The sequence below is a fragment of the Cetorhinus maximus genome, chromosome 21 (assembly GCF_964194155.1).
Source record: "Cetorhinus maximus chromosome 21, sCetMax3.hap1.1, whole genome shotgun sequence".
Lineage (NCBI taxonomy): Eukaryota > Metazoa > Chordata > Chondrichthyes > Lamniformes > Cetorhinidae > Cetorhinus > Cetorhinus maximus.
Genome location: NC_135899.1, coordinates 10,685,310 through 10,704,909, shown reverse-complemented (window position 1 = coordinate 10,704,909; position 19,600 = coordinate 10,685,310). Strand labels below are relative to the sequence as shown.

General features: G+C 46.6%; 1 protein-coding gene and 1 pseudogene across 2 annotated transcripts in view; one reads left to right on the top strand and one right to left on the bottom strand.

Annotated features, from left to right (window-relative positions):
* Window positions 1-19,600, top strand: part of LOC144695670 (uncharacterized) — a 278,313-nt gene that overhangs the window by 125,655 nt on the left and 133,058 nt on the right. The window lies entirely within an intron of this gene.
* On the bottom strand, window positions 1,601-7,100 carry LOC144695675 (zinc-binding protein A33-like; annotated as a pseudogene). Its single transcript, XR_013579987.1, has 6 exons — window positions 6,642-7,100; window positions 6,450-6,545; window positions 6,123-6,356; window positions 4,892-4,914; window positions 4,689-4,804; window positions 1,601-2,329 (listed from the first exon to the last, which is right to left on the bottom strand). The product of XR_013579987.1 is annotated as a zinc-binding protein A33-like (transcript).

Below are 19,600 nucleotides of genomic sequence, written 5' to 3'. Positions count from 1 at the left end.
TGACAAAAAGCTCAGCTAGAACAAACATGTAAATACCATGACTGCAAGAGCGGCCCATAGGCTCGGTATCTTGCAGTGAGTGGTAAACTCCTGCCTCTCCACCATACAAAAGGCACAAGTCAGGAGTGTGATAGAAAACGTTGACCTTACCTGGATGAGTTCAGCTCCAACAACTCCAGAAGCTCAATACAAGTCCAAGGCAAAGCAGCCTGCTTGAATGTCACCCCATCTATCACCATAAACACTCTTCGCCACCAGCGCAGATTAACAGCAGCATGCAGCACCTGCAAGGTGCACTGCAGCAACTTGTCAAATCTCCTTTTCCAGCACCGCCCAACTTCGAAGACCAGAAGGGCAAGGATAACAGGCACATGGGGATCATTTGCAAATTTCCTTCTAAGTCAAGTGCCGTGCCAGTTTTTTTTTTATTCTTTCATGGGATGTTGGCGTCTCTGGCTTGGCCAGCATTTGTTTCTCGTTCCTAATTGCCCTTGAGAAGGTAGTGGTGAATCACTTTCATGAACCTCTGCAGTCCATGTGGCGTAGGTACACCCACAGTTCTGTTAGGAAGGCAGTTACATGATTTGGACCCAGTGATATATTTCCAAGTCAGGATGGTGTGTGGCTTGGAGGGGATATTCCAGGTGGTGGTGTTCCCATGTATCTGCTACCCTTGTCCTTCTAGGTGGTAGAGGTCATGAGTTTGGAAGGTGCAGTAGAAGGAACCTTGGTGAGTTCTTGTTCTGTATCTTGTAGATGATACACACTGCTGCCATGTGCTTCGGTGGTGGAGGAACTGAATGTTGAAGGTTGCGTGTAAGGTGCCAATCAAGTGGGCTGCTTTGTCCTGGACTGTGTCAAGCTGCTTCAGTGTTGTAGGAGCTGCACTCATCCAGGCAAGGCCTGACATCATACTCCTGACTTGTGCCTTGCAGATGGTGGACAGCCTTTGGGGAGTCAAGAGGTGAGTCACGAGAAAGCGCATCGCTCTTCCTGTATGTTGCTGGATAACAGTGCTGGAAATCGCTACCTCCCAGCACTGTGGGAGTTTCACCACCCGGAATACAGTCATTCAAGGACCACCTGCTTAAGCGGAACGAGAGATGGGCAATACATGCTGACGTTAGTTAATAATGAAACAAAAGTGATAAAGTAATTCCCGGGAACTCAGAGGCCGGCTTTTCCTCGGCTTAGTTTATTTAAATAAAAGGTACACTATTTTGAAACATGCGCTTAGAAATGACTTAGTTATTAACACCAACGGATGAACGCTTAACCCACTGGCCTGATATTCCTGTCTCGCTAAAAGGCGGCCATCGGATTATTCATCGCCTAAAGTTTAACGGGCAAATGCAGGGAAATAGCTGAAATGTTGAAACGGTAGCATGGTAATAGTGAATTGCTGCATTGCTGCGAGTGGGAATCAAATCGGTGCTGGAAGATCAGTTACTGTGATTGGAGGGGAGAGAATTTATTCGGAGAATTTATTCAATTGCGAAGATGAGTCATATTGGACTCGAAACGTTAACTCTGTTTCTCTCTCTCCACAGATGCTGCCAGACCTACTGAGTTTTTCCAGCATTTCTGTATTTATTTCAGATTACCAGCAACCTGCAGTATTTTGCTATTATTTTAGAACTTTTTCGGCCAGTTATCCGGAGCTGAAACAGCGGTTACACCCTGATTAGCAACATAATTTGAATTGAAAGTATTAGTTCGACAGGAATTCTCGGGAGTGGAGAGAATCAGGCCCCCACTTTGGGCAGGGATTCCGCAGTTATTGGGCTTAAGCTCGACAGATAGTCAGCGGTTTTGAGTTTTTCCAGCCATGGCTCAATCCCGGGCGGAAGAAGGGAAAGATTCTCTCAGTGAAAGTGTGGGTGAAAGTGTGGAGATGGGACATGTTGTCCGCATTGTAAAATGACACCTGTCCACCCTCATAGTCCAGGAAAACCCCGATCTTCCGGGGATTCACACTCGGGGTGAGGGGGGTCGGTGAGGGGGAGGTGTGAGCAACGTATGGCAATTACGGGTAAGAGCCACACAGTCCAATATCCGGTCTCAGGTGTCACTTTGGTTTTCCACTTCCTGCTAACGGACTCTTTGACCAGGCCGACACCCCACCACGTCTTGTCCTCCACCTCCACCTCCCAGTACAACCTTCCTGATATAAGCCCGGCAGTTCCCAGGACGCAGGGTGAGTGCTCAAACCTCTCCGGGGTGTCAGGGAGCGGCTGACGTTTGCTTCCAAGTCTCACACTGGTCCGGTCCTCAGACAGGATGAGCCAGGGATTCGCTGTGTCCGGATCCAGAGTCAGAGAAGCTGGAGCTGGGGGAAAAGTTAAAATAAACACAAGTCCGTCATCTATTTGAATTCTGAATGACTTTATTAAGAAAAGTCTCTTGTAGTTTAAGGAGGGTTCCGAGGGTTATTGCCACTTGGGATTGGTTGGGTCATAGGGAAGCCTACGAGATAGTTTATGGATCCAATGGAAGTTAAGCAAGCGTAACAAAAAAAAAAACTCCACAGAATAAATGCTGGAAATACTCAGCAGCGGTGGACAGAGGAACAAAGTTAAAGTATCAGGTAAAAGCGAAATGCTGGAAATCTGAAACAAAAACAAAAATACCTGGAAAAACTCAGCAGGTCTGACAGCATCTGCGCAGAGGAATACAGTTAATGTTTCGAGTCCGTATGACTCTATATCAGAACTGAATTCATAATTGAATTGAGTCATACGGACTCGAAACGTTAACTGTATTCCTCTCCGCAGATGCTGTCAGACCTGCTGAGTTTTTCCAGTAACGTATCAGGTAGATGGCCTTTCTGGTGAAATCCTCGTTCTACTGAAAGATCATCGCCCTGAAGCTCGCTTTCTCTTCCCACAGGTGCTGCCTGATTGCTGAGTATCCTCAGCACTTTTTATTTTTACTTCAAATCTCCAACATCTGCAGTATTTTACTTTTGTCTTGATGTTATTCTATTGTTTTACCAGAACCTCCATGTAGAATTTATAATAAAATTACAGCGAATTGCCAAAACCTTTTAAGCCTTTAAAATGGAATGTGGATGTTCAGATGATGTAGCCCCTTCAGTTTGTACCGTGTCAATTATACGTAATCTGTACTTTAATTCAGTACTTGGAACATGTTCCTGGAACTACTGGGGGACTTCATTACATCTACATTCTTCAAGTACTGACAGAGCCCCGAGGACAATACAGCGAACAGTTGGTGCTGTGAGTGAAGGGACATCGGGGGGCTGTGCAGGACTCAGGTGGACAGAATGGGGAAATAACCACTGAGGTTCTAGACACACTCAGATGATAAACCAGACTGGGTGACAGTCCTTTACACATTCTGATCCCGTCAATGAACATTGAACATGGATCAGGGATTCCCTTGAGGTTGTCAATAATGAGGCCCATTTCGGTATGAGATTAACTGTTACAGCACGATAAGAAATGATTATAGCCCCCTCCGTAGCAATAGCTGTATGGAGGCAAAAACAAAAAGCTAAAAGCTACTGCGGATGCTGGAAATCCAAAACAAAACAAAAACAGAATTACCTGGAAAAACTCAGCAAGTCTGGCAGCATCGGCGGAGAGGCCGGTTCTGCAATCTGTTCAATGGTGGAGAAGCGCCATCGTCCGGAAGTCTTTGGTACTACAGGCTCTCTGTAGAATTCTACCGTCACCTGAATTTCAGTGATTGTGAAATCATAGCAAATAGGAGAAGTAGACCATTCGGTCTGTCGAGCCTGCTCCACCACTCAATAAGATCATGGCTGATCTGATTGTGGCCTTAACACTGTTTCCCTGCCTGTCCCCTCAACCCTTAACTCCCTTGTCGATCAATAATCTAACTCAACCTCGAATATATTCAATGACACAGCCTCCACTGCTCGCATTACAAAGATTAACGACCCGAGAGAAGAAATCCCATCTCATCTCCGTCTTAAATTGTGATTGTTGAATGTTTGATTATTTACTATTACCTGTTGTGTATCGGCTCCAAAGTGATTTAATACTAAAACCTCCAGGAAGGAAAGAGAGATTTGAATGAATCTACCCTGACTGTATAGTTTAGGGATTCCCTTCACATCCCGTGCTTTATAGCTGTCCGCCTGTGCCTCAGTTGGTAACACTCTCGCCTCCGAGTCCGAGACTTTGGGTTCAGACTCCACTCCAGAGATTTGAGCCCAGAATGTAGATCGAGACACCCAGCGCAGCACTGAGTGAATTCAGCGCTGTCGGATGTACTGTCTTTCGGATGGGAAGCGAGGTTGCGCACAACCTTTCAGGCGGACGAAATGGGTCCATAGTGCAACTGAGGAGAGCAAGGGGGTGACCCTAGTGTCCTTATTAACGTTGATCGCTCAGAATAGGTTTCTGGGATCTGGCTGTGCGCATTTTGACTGTTACACTTCCTAACTTGCAACCGTGACCTCAACTCATTGGCTGTAAAGCACTGAGGGAGCCCCGGGATCGCGAAAGGTGCGATCTTGCTTTTTGGATCTCTCGTGCTGTGTAGAGATTTTCACTGAAAAAGCACACTTTCCTTCAAGATATTTACAGAGAACAGGCTGTCGAAATTTTTTACTGGACCGTCGTCTTTGGCATAAACTCGGGCTATTTTTAAAATCAGATTTACAAGCTTTGGAAAAATGGACGCAGGAATCTCTTTACCTGGGGCGACGCTGTCTATCATTCCTTTCCAGATTTTGTACTGCAAAGGTGCCTTGAATATTCCCAATGGCAGTTTTCCATTGACCAATGATAGTCCCTGAGTGTTTCGAACAAGCCTTCAAGTGTGAAATTTTCAATATTAGAATGTTTCAGCCATTTCCAAGTTATAACTTCATTAATGCTTTGTATAGAGAGTGACAAACCTCTTGCCCTGAAGCAGCTCCTCCTGAAATAAACAGGGAGAGAGATCTAAATTCATAGGTTTCGGTCTGGCCATGTAACATCAGAATATAGTGGCTATGGTTTTTGTTCTCAATAATCCTACACTCTAACGTCTCTCTATGGGACTCCCTACGTATCAGACATTCCTTAAAACTTACCTCTTTGACCAAGCGTATGGCCACGTTCATATATCACTTTTAGAGGTTTGTTGTCGAGTTTTGTCCAGTAATCGATCCTCATCAGGCGCCCCTAGTGCATTTTTGCTCGGTTAGAAGGGCTATCTAAATTCAAGTTGTGGTTGTGTTTGAATTGAATCATCAGGCCTACCCAGTGAAAAACCAGCTTCTCTCCCGATGAAAGGAACAACAACCGTCAGTGAGCGAATGAGGGGGAGACTGTGCCGTACTAGTAATATCACTGGTAATCCAGAGACTCAAGTTGGAGGCATGAGTTCAAATCCCACCATGGTGAGTGGATCAGTAAACCTGGATGTTTTTTCCAATTATTCGTTCATGGGATGTGGCTAAGGCCATCATTTATTGCCATTCCCTAATGGACCTTGTTCAGAGGGCATTTAAGAGTCAACCACATTGCAGGTAAGGATGGCAGATATCCCTCCCGAAAGGGACATGAGCGGACCAGATGGGTTTTTACAACAATCGATAATGTTCATGGTCATCGTCAGACTTTGTAATTCAACCATCTGCCGTGTTGGGATTCGAACGCGGGTCCGCTAGCCCAGCGACAATACCACTACGCCATCGCCTCCCCTCAAAGACCATAGCAGCAATAATCGATTGTCGTATAAACTAGGGAAGGCGAAAGCTGGCCGAGATGTGACTCCAGACACACTTCAGTGTGGTTGACTCTTAACGGCGCCTTGAAGTGGCCTAGCAACCCACTCAGTTCAGGGGCAAATTCGGGATGGACAACAAATGCATGTCTTGCCAGAGACGCCCACACCCCATGAGAGAAAAAAATTGAGTTGGTGATAAGATGAAATGAAACTTCTTCATGAAATGCGTAGGGACGACAGTGGGACTTGAATGGTTAATTCTTTTGAGGATAGTTTACTGGCCCGTCAGACAAATAATTGACAGTGTTTATGGGTTCTGTCAATGGAAATACTTTCGCAACAGCACTAAAAGACTAAGGTTGCTCAAGTTGTTTTCAAGCATTCCGAAAGCGGCGGTGGTTTATGAAAATATATACCTGCAGAAATCTGGCTGTAACTTGTTCGTCCATTTGTCTCTGTAACTCCAATATCTCTCCCTCAATACAATCTAACTCCTTTTGGATTGCATTGAAGTTTTTCATCATTGGAAATAAACTCTTCATCTCTTCTTCCCTGAGATCTCTGATTAAACGCTGCTCTTTCTCAGTGAGAATCTGGTGCATTTTAGTGAACTCGGATGTGATGTGGGTCTGCAGACTGCTCGACTGTTCCTACCAAATGAAATGCGAAACATAATTAATGTCCCGCGGTAAAGGGAACAAAACTAACCGAGATCCCAGAAAATCAGCACAGGGAAACCTTACCCTAACTTCGCAAATCGTCCGTTTCTGTTCCTGTTCGGTGTCCTGAACCAAAGCCTTTCTCTCTGTAGCCGAATTTAAGCATTTACTCAATTGATCCTGGAGTTACAACAGAAATTAAACTCCCCCATTATTGAAACAAAGAAGTGTACACTAAAAAAGGATTGAAATCTAATAGAAAGCATTATTTTTTACCCGGTACATCTCTGTAGCCTCGTCTATCGGCAGGAAGTTGTGAGATTTGTGTTCCCGCGAATCTCTACAAATCACACAGATCAATTTCTTGTCAGTTTCACAAAACAGCTTCAGTTCTTCTTGCTGTTCCTCACAGTGAAGTTTACTTTCCTTCTCTTTCGGACTTAGTACCAGATTTCGAGCTTTCTCGGCCAGACTCGCTAACGCCCAGTTGACTTTTAAAGCTCTCTTCTGAAGCTTCCCTCTACATCCCGGGCAGCAGTTCATCGCCTTCTTTCTCCAATATTGGGTGACACAGGAGCGGCAGAAGTTGTGTCCACACTCCAGTGAAACCGGTTCGGTGAAGAAATCAAGACAAATGGGACAAATTGCCTCCTCGGTTAAACTCTCGGCCTCCTGCCTGGAAGCCATGTTCACACTCAGCACTTCCTGATTCAAACTGGTTTGAGTTTCGATGTTTTTGTGGTGTTGGGCCATGCAAGCATACCGCGCACGTCTGTGAGACTCACCAACCTGCCTGCCGCTGCATCTGTCCATGACAGTATCGGTAGGAGTGACCAGCGCACAGTCCTCGTGGAGACGAAGTCCTGTCTTCACATTGATCCATCTTGTTGTGTGGCACTATAACAGTGCTAAATGGGATAGATTTCGAACAGATCTCGCAACTCAAGGCCCTGTGGACCATCAACAGCAGCAGAATTGCAGTCGAACACAATCTGTAATCTCATGCCCCAGCATATCCCCCACTCTACCGTTACCACCAAACAAGGGGATCAGCCCTTGTTCAAAGAAGAGTGCAGGAGGACATGCCAGGAGCAGCTCCATGCATACCTAAAAATTAGGTGTCAATCTGGTGAAGCTGCAACACAGCACTAATTGTGTACCAAACAGCATAAGCTGCAAGTGATAGACACAGCTAAGCGATCCCGCAACCAACGGATCAGATCTGAACTCTGCAGTCCTGCCATATCCAGTCATGAATGGTGGTGGGCAATTAAACAACTCACTGGAGGAGGAGGCTCCATAAATGTCCCCATCCTCAATGATGGGGGACCCCAGCACAACAGTACAAAAGATAAGGCTGAAGCATATGCTACAATGTTGAGCCAGAAATGCTGACTGGTTGATCCATCTCAGCCTCCACCGGAGCTCCCCAGCATCACAGGTGCCAGTCTTCAGCCAATTTGATTCACTCCACGTGATATCAAGAAATTGCTGAAGGCACCAGATTCTGCAAAGGCAATGGGCCCTGACAATATTCCTGCAATAGTACTGAAGGCTTGTGCTCCAGAACTTGCCACGCCCCTAGCCAAGCTGTTCTAGTACAGCTACAACACTGACAGCTACCCGGCTATGTGGAAATTTCCCAGCTATGTCCTGCACACAAAAATCAGGACAAATCCAACGTAGCCAATCACTTCCCCATCAGGTAACTCTCGATCATCAGTGAAGTGATGGAAGGGGTCATCAACAGTACTATCAAGAGGCACTTGCTTAGCAATAACATGTTTACTGACGCTCCGTTTGGGTTCCACCAGGGCCAATCAGCTCCTGACCTCATTTCAGCCTTGGTTCAAACGTGGACAAAAGAGCTGAGCTCCCGAGATGAGATGAGAGTCACTACCTTGGCATCAAAGTAGCATTTGAGCGAAAGAGGCATCAAGAAGACTTAGCAAAACTGGAATCAATGAGAATCAGGGGGAAAGTTCTCCTCTGGTTGGAGTCATACCGAGCACAAAGGAAGATGGTTGTTGTTGTTGGAGATCAGTCATCTGAGCTCCAGGACATCATTGCAGGAGTTCCTCAGGGTAATGTCTTCGGCCAAACCATCTTCAGCTGCTTCATCAATGACCTTCCTTCCATCATAAGGTCAGAAATGGGGATGATTGCTGATGATTACACAATGTTCAGCACCATTCACAACTCGTCAGATGCTGAAGCAGTCCATATTTATTAAAAACAAGACCTGGACAATATCCAGGCTTGAGCTGATAAGTGGCAACTAACATTTGCACCACACAAATGTCAGGCAATGACCATCTCCAACAATAGAGAATCTAACCATCTCCCTTGACATTCAATTTACCATCACTAAATCCCCCACTATCAACATTCTGGGGGCTGCCATTGACCAGAAACAGAACTGGACTAGCCATATAAATATTGTGACTACTAGAGCAGGTCAGGGGCTGGGAATCCTGCGGCGTGTAACTCACCTCCTGACTCCCCAAAGCCTGTCCACCATCTACAAGGCACAAGTCACAGTGTGATGGAATACTCTCCACTTGCCTGGATGAGTGCAACTCCAAAAACACTCAAGAAGCTTGACACCATCCAGGACAAAACAGCCCACTTGATTGGCACCCCATCCACAAAGTTTCACTCCCCCCACTACTGACGTATATTAGCAGCAGTGTGTACCATCTACAAGATGCACTGCAGGTACTCACCAAGGCTCCTTAGAGCATCTTCTAAACCCACGACTGCTACCACCTAGGAGGACAAGGGCAGCAGGTACATGGGAACATCACCACCTGGAAGTTTCTCTCCAAGCCATTCACCATCCTGACTTGGAAATATATTGCCACTCCTTCACTGTCACTGGGTCAAAATCCTGGAACTCCCTCCCTAACAGCACTGTGGGTGTACCTACGCCACATGGACTGCAGCGGTTCAAGAAGGCAGCTCACCACCAGTGATGGGTAATAAATGCTGGCCAAGTTAGCGATGTCCACACCCTATGAGTGAATAAAAAAGCTTAAGAAGCTCGCAGACTCAGCTGGAATGCCTTAAAGGGAAGAATAAAGATGTATTCGTATGATAAATTTCAACTGCTTCTCGCAAACTCTGTCATCCTGAATCCAATAGAAACACATTCACCACATAGTCAAACCGGTTTCTCTCTCCCATAACAACCCCCCCCCCCCCCCCTGCCCTCCACCCCACCACCACCCCCTCCCACCATCACCGCCACCCTTACTCTATCCATCAGCTCTCAGTCTGCAATTTGCCAGCGATCTTTTTTTTGTCCATTCACGGGAGATGGGCATCACTAGCAGGGTCAACATTCATCGCCCAGCACTAATTACCCTGCAGTAGGTGATGATGAGCTGCCTTCTTGGAGGGGAGCATGTGGGTGATAGTGTTCCCTTGTATCTGATGCCCTAGTCCTTCTAGATGGTAGAGGCCGCGTGTTTGGAAGGTGCTGTAAGGAGTCTTGGTGGTTTGCTGCAGTGCATCCTGTAGATGATAAACGATGCTGCCACTGTACGTAGGTGGTGGAGGGAGCGAATGTTGAAGGTGGTGGCTGGGACACTGATCGACAGGGCTGCTTAGTCCTGAGTCACGATGCAAGTTGGAGTCAACAGACAGTAAGCATCAAACGGTGATGATGAAAAATCGATCAACAATATTTCGCCTTATTTCTCTCACTTAATTTAATGGTCGGATCAAAGTCAATATGAAATGTCCATTACACAATGGATACAACTAATTTGCTTTATTCCAAGGTTGCCCTCCATCAATCCAGGGTGAATGTTCGTTGCAATTATGTGGACTGTGAGCTCACACGTAGATCAAGTTCAATATGTTCAAAGCACATGCGAGAAGATGAAACTCCCACTGTTCAAAACCCCAAAGGCATAAAATGTCGAATGCCCGCACAAAAGGCGGATATCCCAAACAAACTGACAGTTTCACCCCAACGATGGTGTTCCTTCAAATATAACAGACGAAGAGGATGTTCTCCACAATAGACTCCGAGTACTAACAGGATAGCTACTCACCTGTCGGAGCACACTCCCTCTTCCTTTCTTTTGTGCTTTAAAAATATATTGTAACATGAATTGTAACATTAAAGTACCAGGTATCCCAGGTGTAACGATTCTTCATCACAGCTGGGTGCGGTCGAGCTACGTGGGTGTGGTTGGAGCTGCACTCATCCAGGCAAGTGATTCTGCTCACATGCCCCTTCTCCCTTCCCAGTTATTGGAGTCAGTACCATACTGTGATCTGGATATCTTTCATTAAAAGGTTGAAGATTTGCTGCAACTGATGAAAGTGAAACTCATTTCCACTAACACAATGAATGAAACTGCCAAACAGTCTAAACTAAGTATATTCAGAGATTGGAGGGGGTGATCCTCAGTGTCGAAGTCTCCATGATTCCTGTACCTGGAGGAGAAATGGAGAAAGGTAAGATTTCTCTATAGTCTAGTCGAATGACTCCAGATGATGGGAGATGCGTGAAGATCGTAATGGAGCATTAACACAACTACAACTATAACAGCATTTTGCATTCATATAGCGCCTTTAAGGGAGGAAAACGTCAGACAACATTTGGCAACGATGCACACAAGAACATGAAAGTGGATGACTGGAAGTTTGGTCCGTTTTGCAGGATTTGAGGAGGAGCGAGGTGGGGAGGTGCAGGGAGAAGATTCCAGAGTTTAGGATTCAGTCTGTTAAAGGCACTGTTGCCCAGGGAGTTCGGAGGGATGTTGCTCTGCAGGAGCTTACAGGGATAATGAGAGTGTTGGGGTTGAGGTGGTGTTTGGCGGGGTGGGGGGGGGGTGGAATGGGTGGGGGTGGTGGGAAAGCTATGGGGTCTGGAACTAGCGTGTTTGGAAAGATGATTCCTGCGCTTTCAAAGCTTGGCCGGCTCTTGCCACAAACACAAAAAATGCGAGGCCGGCTTGGCAGAGGGCTCCCACCTGGTACCTTCCAGGTCGAGCACTGAACCTCAACTGTTCCCTAATTGGACAATGTGCTCATTTGTTCTACTCACTCATTGTATGCGGAAGTCTCTGACAAGGCCAGTATTTCACAGATTCACAGATCCACAGAACTGTTACAGCACAGAAGGGTGCTATCCAGCCCTCCGTTTCTATGCTGAGTCTCCGAAGGAGCAACTTTCCAACTGTCATTGCCCCGCTTTCTCCCTGTAGACTTGTACATTCTTTCTTTTCAGAGAATAATCCAATTCCCTCTTGAATGCTTCGATTGAGCTTGTCCTCACCACACTCTCCGCCAGTGCTTTGCAGATCCTAACCACTCGCTATGTGAAAAAGTTTCTTCTCATGTCGCCATTGTTTCCTTTGTCATTTACCTTAAATCTTTGCCCTCTGGCTCTCGATCCTTGAACCAATGGAAACAGTTTCTCCACATCTACTCCGTCCAGACCCCTCATGGCTTTGAACTCCCATAAAATATCTCCTCTCAATCTTCTCTTCTCGAAGGGACACAGTCCCAACCTCTCCAGTTTATCTACATAACTTAAGCTTTTCATTCCTAGAACCATTCTTGGTTCTTGTGAATCTTTTCTGCACTGTCTCTAATGCCTTCACATCCTTCCTAAAGTGTGGTGCCCAGAACTGGACGCAATGCTCACGGTTAGAGTAGACCGGTTAAGGAGGGCAGATTTCCTGCATGCGTACCTCGCCCCCCAATTTATTCTTTTGTCTATGGAGGATTTTATCCACCATATTCTTTCAGCCTCTGACCTTCCACCAAGCCCCCAATTTGAAATTCCGCTTGAAATGCAACCCACCCGCCATGTTCATTGGGCTACATAATGACCTTGTATCTCTGGTCCTTATTTAATACTGTCAACCGTGCCTTCATTTCTAAAGTCATGCACTTACCTGGCTTTAAAAAAATCCTTCAACTGGCTGTATAACCGCTACTTATGAGAAAGGAAGACCAAGAATATTTACAAAGGAATTGACGTGTTGTAATTTTGCTTTCAACCCGTTTTTCCCATTTTCCCCTATTTGTCAGTATTCTGTCCGAGACAAGTGCATGACATTCGCTTTTGAATGGAGCTGAAGCATTCTCTGGCAATCCAGCTTAATAGGTAGCTTTGCAAATGACACAAAGTAAGTAAATACATAAAGATATATTAGTTTTTGGATTCTAAGGAAATCAAACTATGTGGGGATTGGGAGGGAAGTTGGAATTGAGATAGATCATCAACTTATCGTATTGAAAAGCAGAACTCACTCTCTCTCTCTCTCTCTATATATATATATATATACACACACACATATAATATATATTATATGTATAATAGTGATATATATATATATAATGCATATATATGTCAGCATTATCAATATATCTATGTATGTGTATACATACATAGAAGATGCGGGCATCGGCGATGAGGATCATTAGGTTGATAAATAAAAATGCAATAGTGATGATGATCGATGGTTGATCGGTGCCTGGTTATAGATTATAGATAGGTAGGAAGGTAAATGGACAGACAAACGCACATGCAAATAAACGTATCAGCTGGTGATAAAGTACATCAGATCAATAAAGAAAATTTACTCTAGAGGATGGGCAGGAAACTATTCAACCTAGCATGCCTCTATTCCAGGATCAAAATCACCCCAACCTCTACCATTGAACTGCAGTCTGCTGACAACACTTGCATATGTGCACACTCGGAGACTGAGCTCCAAACTATCATCAACGCATTCACGGAGGGGTACGAAAGAATGGGCCTTAGGCTAAATATCCAGAAGACAAAGGTCCTCTACCAGCCTGCTCCCACTGCACAACACTGCCGCGGGAATGCCAAGATCCATGACGAACCATTGGACAACATGGATCATTTCCCATATCTCGGGAGCCTCCTCTCAGCAAGGTCCGGCATCGGTGATGAAACTCAGCATCGCCTCCAGTGTGCCCCGGCAGCCTTCGACCGTATGAAGAAAAGAGTGTTTGATGACAAAGAGCTGTTTCAGCAGCACCAAGCTCATGGTCTACAGGACTGCAGTTCTACTTGCCCTCCCGTACTCGTACAACAGAAACCTTAAATCCCTGGAGAAATATCACCAGCGATGCCTCCACAAAATCCTGTAAATTCATTGGCAGGATAGGCGGTCCAATATCAGTGTCCTCTCTCAAGCCAACATCCTCAGCATCGAGGCATTGGTTATGGTTAATCAGCTATGTTGTGTGGGCCACATTGTCCACATGCCTGACACAAGACTCCAAAATCAAGCTCTCAACTCCAAGCTCCGTCACGGCTTCGGTTACCAGGAGAGCGGAGAAAACGTTCCAGGGAGGCTTTGAGGGAAAAAATGCAACATCCCCACCAATCTGTGGGAATCTCTTGCTCGAGACCGCCCAAACTGGAGAAGGAGCATCCGCGAAGGTCCCAACTATTTGGAACGTCTCCGACAGGCCCAGGTGGAGGCCGAGCTCAAGTAGCAGACCGAAATCCGAGCATCCCACGCACCAACCCCCCAACCCCCCGCCTCATCATACACTACCTGCCCCACCTGTGGCAGTGTGCGGATCCGGCATTAGACTTCTTAGTCACCCCAGGACCCACAACCCTAGAGTGGAAGAAAGCCGCCCTCAGTCCCGAGGAACTGCCTACGAAGAAGTAAGAAGAAAGAAAATCGCATCTTCTCCAACTTCCCTGCAGTAGCAGCTTCTCCGACTTTGGACACCGCCTCCTGAGCCTGACCAATCGTGAGACAGGGCAGAATCTTCCGGCCAACCCGGAAAGGGTTCATCAATGTGCCAGTATGTTCGGTTCCTTTGGAACCACAGCAATGAAGTGCTACTGGGCGCTGGAGGTGGGGGACAAGATTTGAGAGGGACACGCAATCTCGCCTGAGGAAACAGGAAAAGAGAAAATTAAAGTAGCACCAGTGACCGGATATTGCACCGTGTTAGTGACGTGTTAGTGTTAGTGCTGCCCGCCAAGACTAAAGCTCTGGATCATCGAAGTGTACCTGGAACCTGAGAGCGGGCAGGTCTTATTTCACAAGGTCCGCTCACGCACACTTCTGACTGAGAAACACCCTTATGTAAATCCCGATAGGAGTGATTGCCAAGAAAATCCGAGTCACTGTTAATCTGCCGGTTTAAACTTCAATCACCCTAAAGAACCCATTTTCGCTCTATTTCTTAAAATGGGGCCGGGGGGGGAACGGCTTACCTGACTGCCAGACCATTAGGGTCATCTTTTCCGTCCATTATGCGATAGAAACTCTTTTAGTTACTGGCGGATGAATTTTTGCAGGGGTTTCCCTGGTTTTTCACTGGCGGATGAACAGCACAAACGGAGGGGAATTTGTTAAAGGCATTTTTTGGCTTTCCGCGTACTGTAGACGAGCGGAAGCCAGATCCTGCATTGGTTGGTGAGGCTGGTAATCTATGGCTCTCAAGGTGATTATTTTACAACCGAGACAGAAACAAAGCCTCTGGAAGGTCAGGCTGCAATTTTTGCCAGGCGGCTCTGTATAATTCTAGAAATTAACCTGGTCCATATTAGGGAGGAAGTTTTGACGCGATATTCCCAATTGGCACCATTGAACGCGGGGCCGACGGTTGCAACAGTAATGCGCCCATGCCCGGATTAACCTCGGAGTGCTCCCGAGCAAACGCTTTCATTTCGGCGACGAATCGGTGGAGAGTCCAGATGGACGGAGCAACCATTGTTTGTGCTGAGCTGAAAAACGAATGAAATTAATCCCGAGGACATTTTCGGAAGGGGCGAGGGCGGTTAGGAGGCGGAGGCAGGAGCGGTGAGGAGGCGGGGGCGGGGGCGGTGATGGGGGCGGAGGCGGGGCAGGGGCGGGGCGGGGGCGGGGATGGGTGGTGGGAGAGATCCATGTGCATCAGTCCCGATACCCGTCCACTCCTACTGAGCGATGGTCAGGTTATAAAATTTATACTTCCATTCAGTTCTTTTCAAAACCATTCTTCCAGATTTGGCTTCGCGTTCAAGGCCAACATTTATTGCCCTTGAGAAGGTGTCTGTTTGTCACTGCAGTCCAGGCGATGAAAGTGTTCCCACAGCGCTGTTTGCGAGGGAGTTCGAGGATTCTGATCTCGCTAGGAAGAAGAAACAGTGACATTTCCAAGATTGGGTGGTGTTTGACTTGGAGAACAATTGAAGGTGATGACATTCCCAAGTGCCTTGCTGTTCCTGTGGGTGGGCTCTGTTGATGAAGGCTTGGCGATCCGCTGCAGTGAATCCTATAGATGGTACACACCTATAGATTGTGCTGGGAGGATTGATGGGGTGCCAATCAAACGGGACTGTTTGGCGTAAATAAAGACAGGAAACGCTGGAAAAACTCAACAAGCCTGGTAGCATCTGCGGAGAGAGAAACAGAGTTAACGTTTCGAGTCCGTATGACTCTTCTTCGCTTGGCGTCATGTCGAGCCCCTTGAGTTTTGTTGCAGCTTTCCTCTTCACTCCATTGTGAAGATGAGTTGATTGGTTCTCCCACGTACACTGCCTGCCCGATAGGAGGCAGCATTTATCCCTAATATATTTTGAGATAGGTGGCCATAGCTGGGAAACGGCAGAGGTGCTGCTAATGGTCTCAAAGAGTCTGAAATAGTGAGTGATTAAATCAGCTAAATTTAATCCAATGATACAGGCTGGAAATGTACATTCATTTTCCTTATCCTTTCATGAAATGTAGGGGTTGCTGGCATGGCCAGCATTTGTTACCCATCCCTAATTGCCCTTGCTTGCTAGGCTATTTCCGAGGGCAGTTAAGAGTCAAACACAACTGTGGATCTGGGTTCACATGTAGACCAGACCAGGTAAGGACAGCAGTTTTCCTTCCCTAAAGGGATATTAGTGAAACAGATGGATTTTTACGACAAGCATCATTACTGTATAGTCACCATTAGTTTAGAATTCCAAATTTTATTAAATGAATTTAAATTCCTCTAGCTCCTGTGGGCAGGATTTGAACCCACGTCTCCAGCGCATTAGCCTGGGTCTCTGGATTACGAGTCCAGTGACATTACCACAACGTCCGCTCAAATTGGTTGAGGATAAGTAAGGGTTTGGACGAAAAAAACTTCATGTTGAGCCGTCATGTCTCATACTTTGTACTGACATGCGACGTGCGTCCAAGCAGAGGCACTCGGACACAGGGCACACCCCACGCCCTGGCATGAACCAACTTTGCCAAGAGGGATGAACACGGTGGCGAATTGTTGAGGTTTCGGTATAGTTCAATCTTTCTGACAGATTATACGGTAGCCTTTTGTGTAGTAGAATGATGACTCAGCACACCGGAGGTTCAGCAAAAAAAAAACGCGTTACCCAACACTTGTGGTTAATGATTATTGAGTTCGCTAGCTTGTCCCCAAGCAGCTCCTGGGCAGAATGGAAATCACGTGGGGAAGATCCCAGGCCAGCAACAGAAGCCTTCCTGATATTATCTTGCTGCAAGGAACATCAGGCATATTCTGTAAGGGCAATGCCAACCTCCCCACCAGAGTTTCCTTTCTGCGCTTTGCCCGAGGGCACGGCTGGGACACTGCCAATGATCTCAAAAACTCAGTGATAGTGAGTGATTAAATCCAATTTAATCCAATGATACAGGCTGGCAAATGTAATTTTTTTTTCTTTTTGTTATTTTGTGGTATCTGCGCCCAAATGTGTACTGGATACTAAACGCCCTGATGGTCTAGCTGAAAATCTTCTCCCCCTGCGTATTTCTAACATACTGCACTAACTGAGGAACTGTTATCATTTGACTAGACGGAATTCATGACACTTCCTGGTGACGCTGAACTGTTCATCAATGACCTCCACTCATTTGAGCTTAATTCTAGGCTGCAAATTGCCAACTCCAGTGACAATGTCAGGCTAGAGAAAAATCCCTTCAAATGTTTGAGCTTTTGAGAGAGTGCACATGAAACCCAATGAATCTTTTCAACGGGGGCACTGTTTTATATTGGAGACAGTTTCTCTGATTTCTTGAGCCCCTTTAACAGACATTCCGTTTTCATCTCCTTCCTGCTTTTTCCCCTTCTCTCCTGAAAACTTTGACTCCTCTCATACCACACATAACAACAAGCTGACCACCCGCTCTCCTCCTCCTGACCCAAGAAACAGCCCGCCTGGAGGAGACTGCAAATCGCGTATGGGTGGCAATGTTGGAGGTCATGTTTGAGCTGTATAGAACCTTGGTGAGGCCACAGCTGGAGTACTGTGTGCAGTTCTGGTCGCCACATTATAGGAAGGATGTGATTACAATGGAGGGGGTGCAGAGAAGATTCACCAGGATGTTGCCTGGGATGAAACATTTAAGTTATGAAGAGAGGTTGGATAGACTTGGGTTGTTTTCGTTGGAGCAGAGAAGACTGAGGGGTGACCTGATCGAGGTGTACAAGATTATGAGGGGCCTGGACAGGGTGGATAGGGAGCAGCTGTTTCCCTTAGTTGAAGGGTCAGTCACAAGGGGGCATAAGTTCAACGTGAGGGACAGGAGGTTTAGGGGGGATGTGAGGAAAACCTTTTTACCCAGAGGGTGGTGACGGTCTGGAATGCGCTGCCTGGGAGGGTGGTGGAGGCGGGTTGCCTCACATCCTTTAAAAAGTACCTGGATGAGCACTTGGCACGTCATAACATTCAAGGCTATGGGCCAAGTGCTGGTAAATGAGAGTAGGTAGGTAGGTCAGGTGTTTCTCACATGTCGGTGTAGACTCGATGGGCCGAAGGGCCTCTTCTGCACTGTGATTCTGTGATGTGCGTGTGTGACAACAGGGCCGGGGACATGGCACAGATGGATGCTGCCCTCACTTGGAGACAATGAACAGAAGCCACACAGCATCCTGACTTGGAAATATATCGCTGTTCCTTCACTGTGGCTGGGTCAAAATCCTGGAACTCCCTCCCTAACAGCACTGCGGGTGTACCTACACCACATGGACTGCAGCATTCCAGGAAGGCGGCTCACCACCACGTTCTCAAGGGCAACAAGGGATGGGCAATAAATGCTGGCTTAGCCAACGACGCCCACACCCCGTGAATGGATATTTTTTTTTAAAAATGAATAGAAGTGTGGATCTATCCCACCTCCAACAATCCAGGGGCAATTTGTCGTCTTAAGTGAGATCAATCACCCTAACACCGTGCCTGGCAAGTAGGGCTTTTCTGCTTTCATGTGGCCAGTTTCAGGTTTGCCACCAGTCTCGGCCCAGCGTCGTTTGAAAGGGTATATACTGAGCCCCCTGCGGCAACGCACGTTAAAAGAGAATGGCCCACTGACCCAGTCAGCTTGCTCGCGGATTCAGCGTTGACATAATGTAACACAATGTTGCTACCAGCCGCATAGTTCAAATTGCCATGGCGTGTTGGAACACTTACTTTGAAACCCGGAAGGCCAAGTTAAGGCCCACGAAACCAGTTGACCTCCCCAGATTAGTAACCATGTTTCAATAAAGTCGGAAAAATCACACTGTCAGCAAATGGAAAACCTTGCTGCAAGACTGTGATTTTGGATTAACTTTGAATTGTACAGAACAAGTTCAATAGCCTCCCCGGTATTCACAGGCAGTTCCAGAGATTTCCCCTGTAGTAACTTCAATGCCATGTTTCAACATTCTTTTCTTAAAATCGGCTAACCTTCAAAGTAGTCAATTTCCCTGAAACAGTTACCTGATATTTAATTCGCGCTTAAAACAGGCTGCAACAAAACTCCGCCAGGGTGCCCATTATAAGGAGAACAAAGAAACCGTGAACGCTGGAATTTAAAAAAAAAATGACCAGAAACATTGGAAAGGGATTTCGCCCGTAAAATGACGGGTTAATCGTGGGGGTGGGGGTGGGGGGGGGGGGGGGGGTGGTTTGCCGAACCTTGCAGTGTCACCGGACTTCCTGAACCGATTAATCGGTAACAAATGGATCTACAAGCCGTAGAGTCATTTATGGCACTGGACGCGAGTCAATTGGCCCATCGAGTCCATGGCGGCAAGTTGGTTGAGGGATACATAATTGAGGGTTTGTCCCAATCAGTTGTGCGGTGTGTCGGGTTGGAAATCACTACTGGACCCGTTTTTTCATGCCCTCCATGTATGTAGGTGACTGAGACCCGGATAAAACAGAACCTCTGATGTCTGCAAGGTAGAAATAGGCCATTCGTGCCATCCTGTTCATGCCAGCTCATTTCAAGTACAACCGA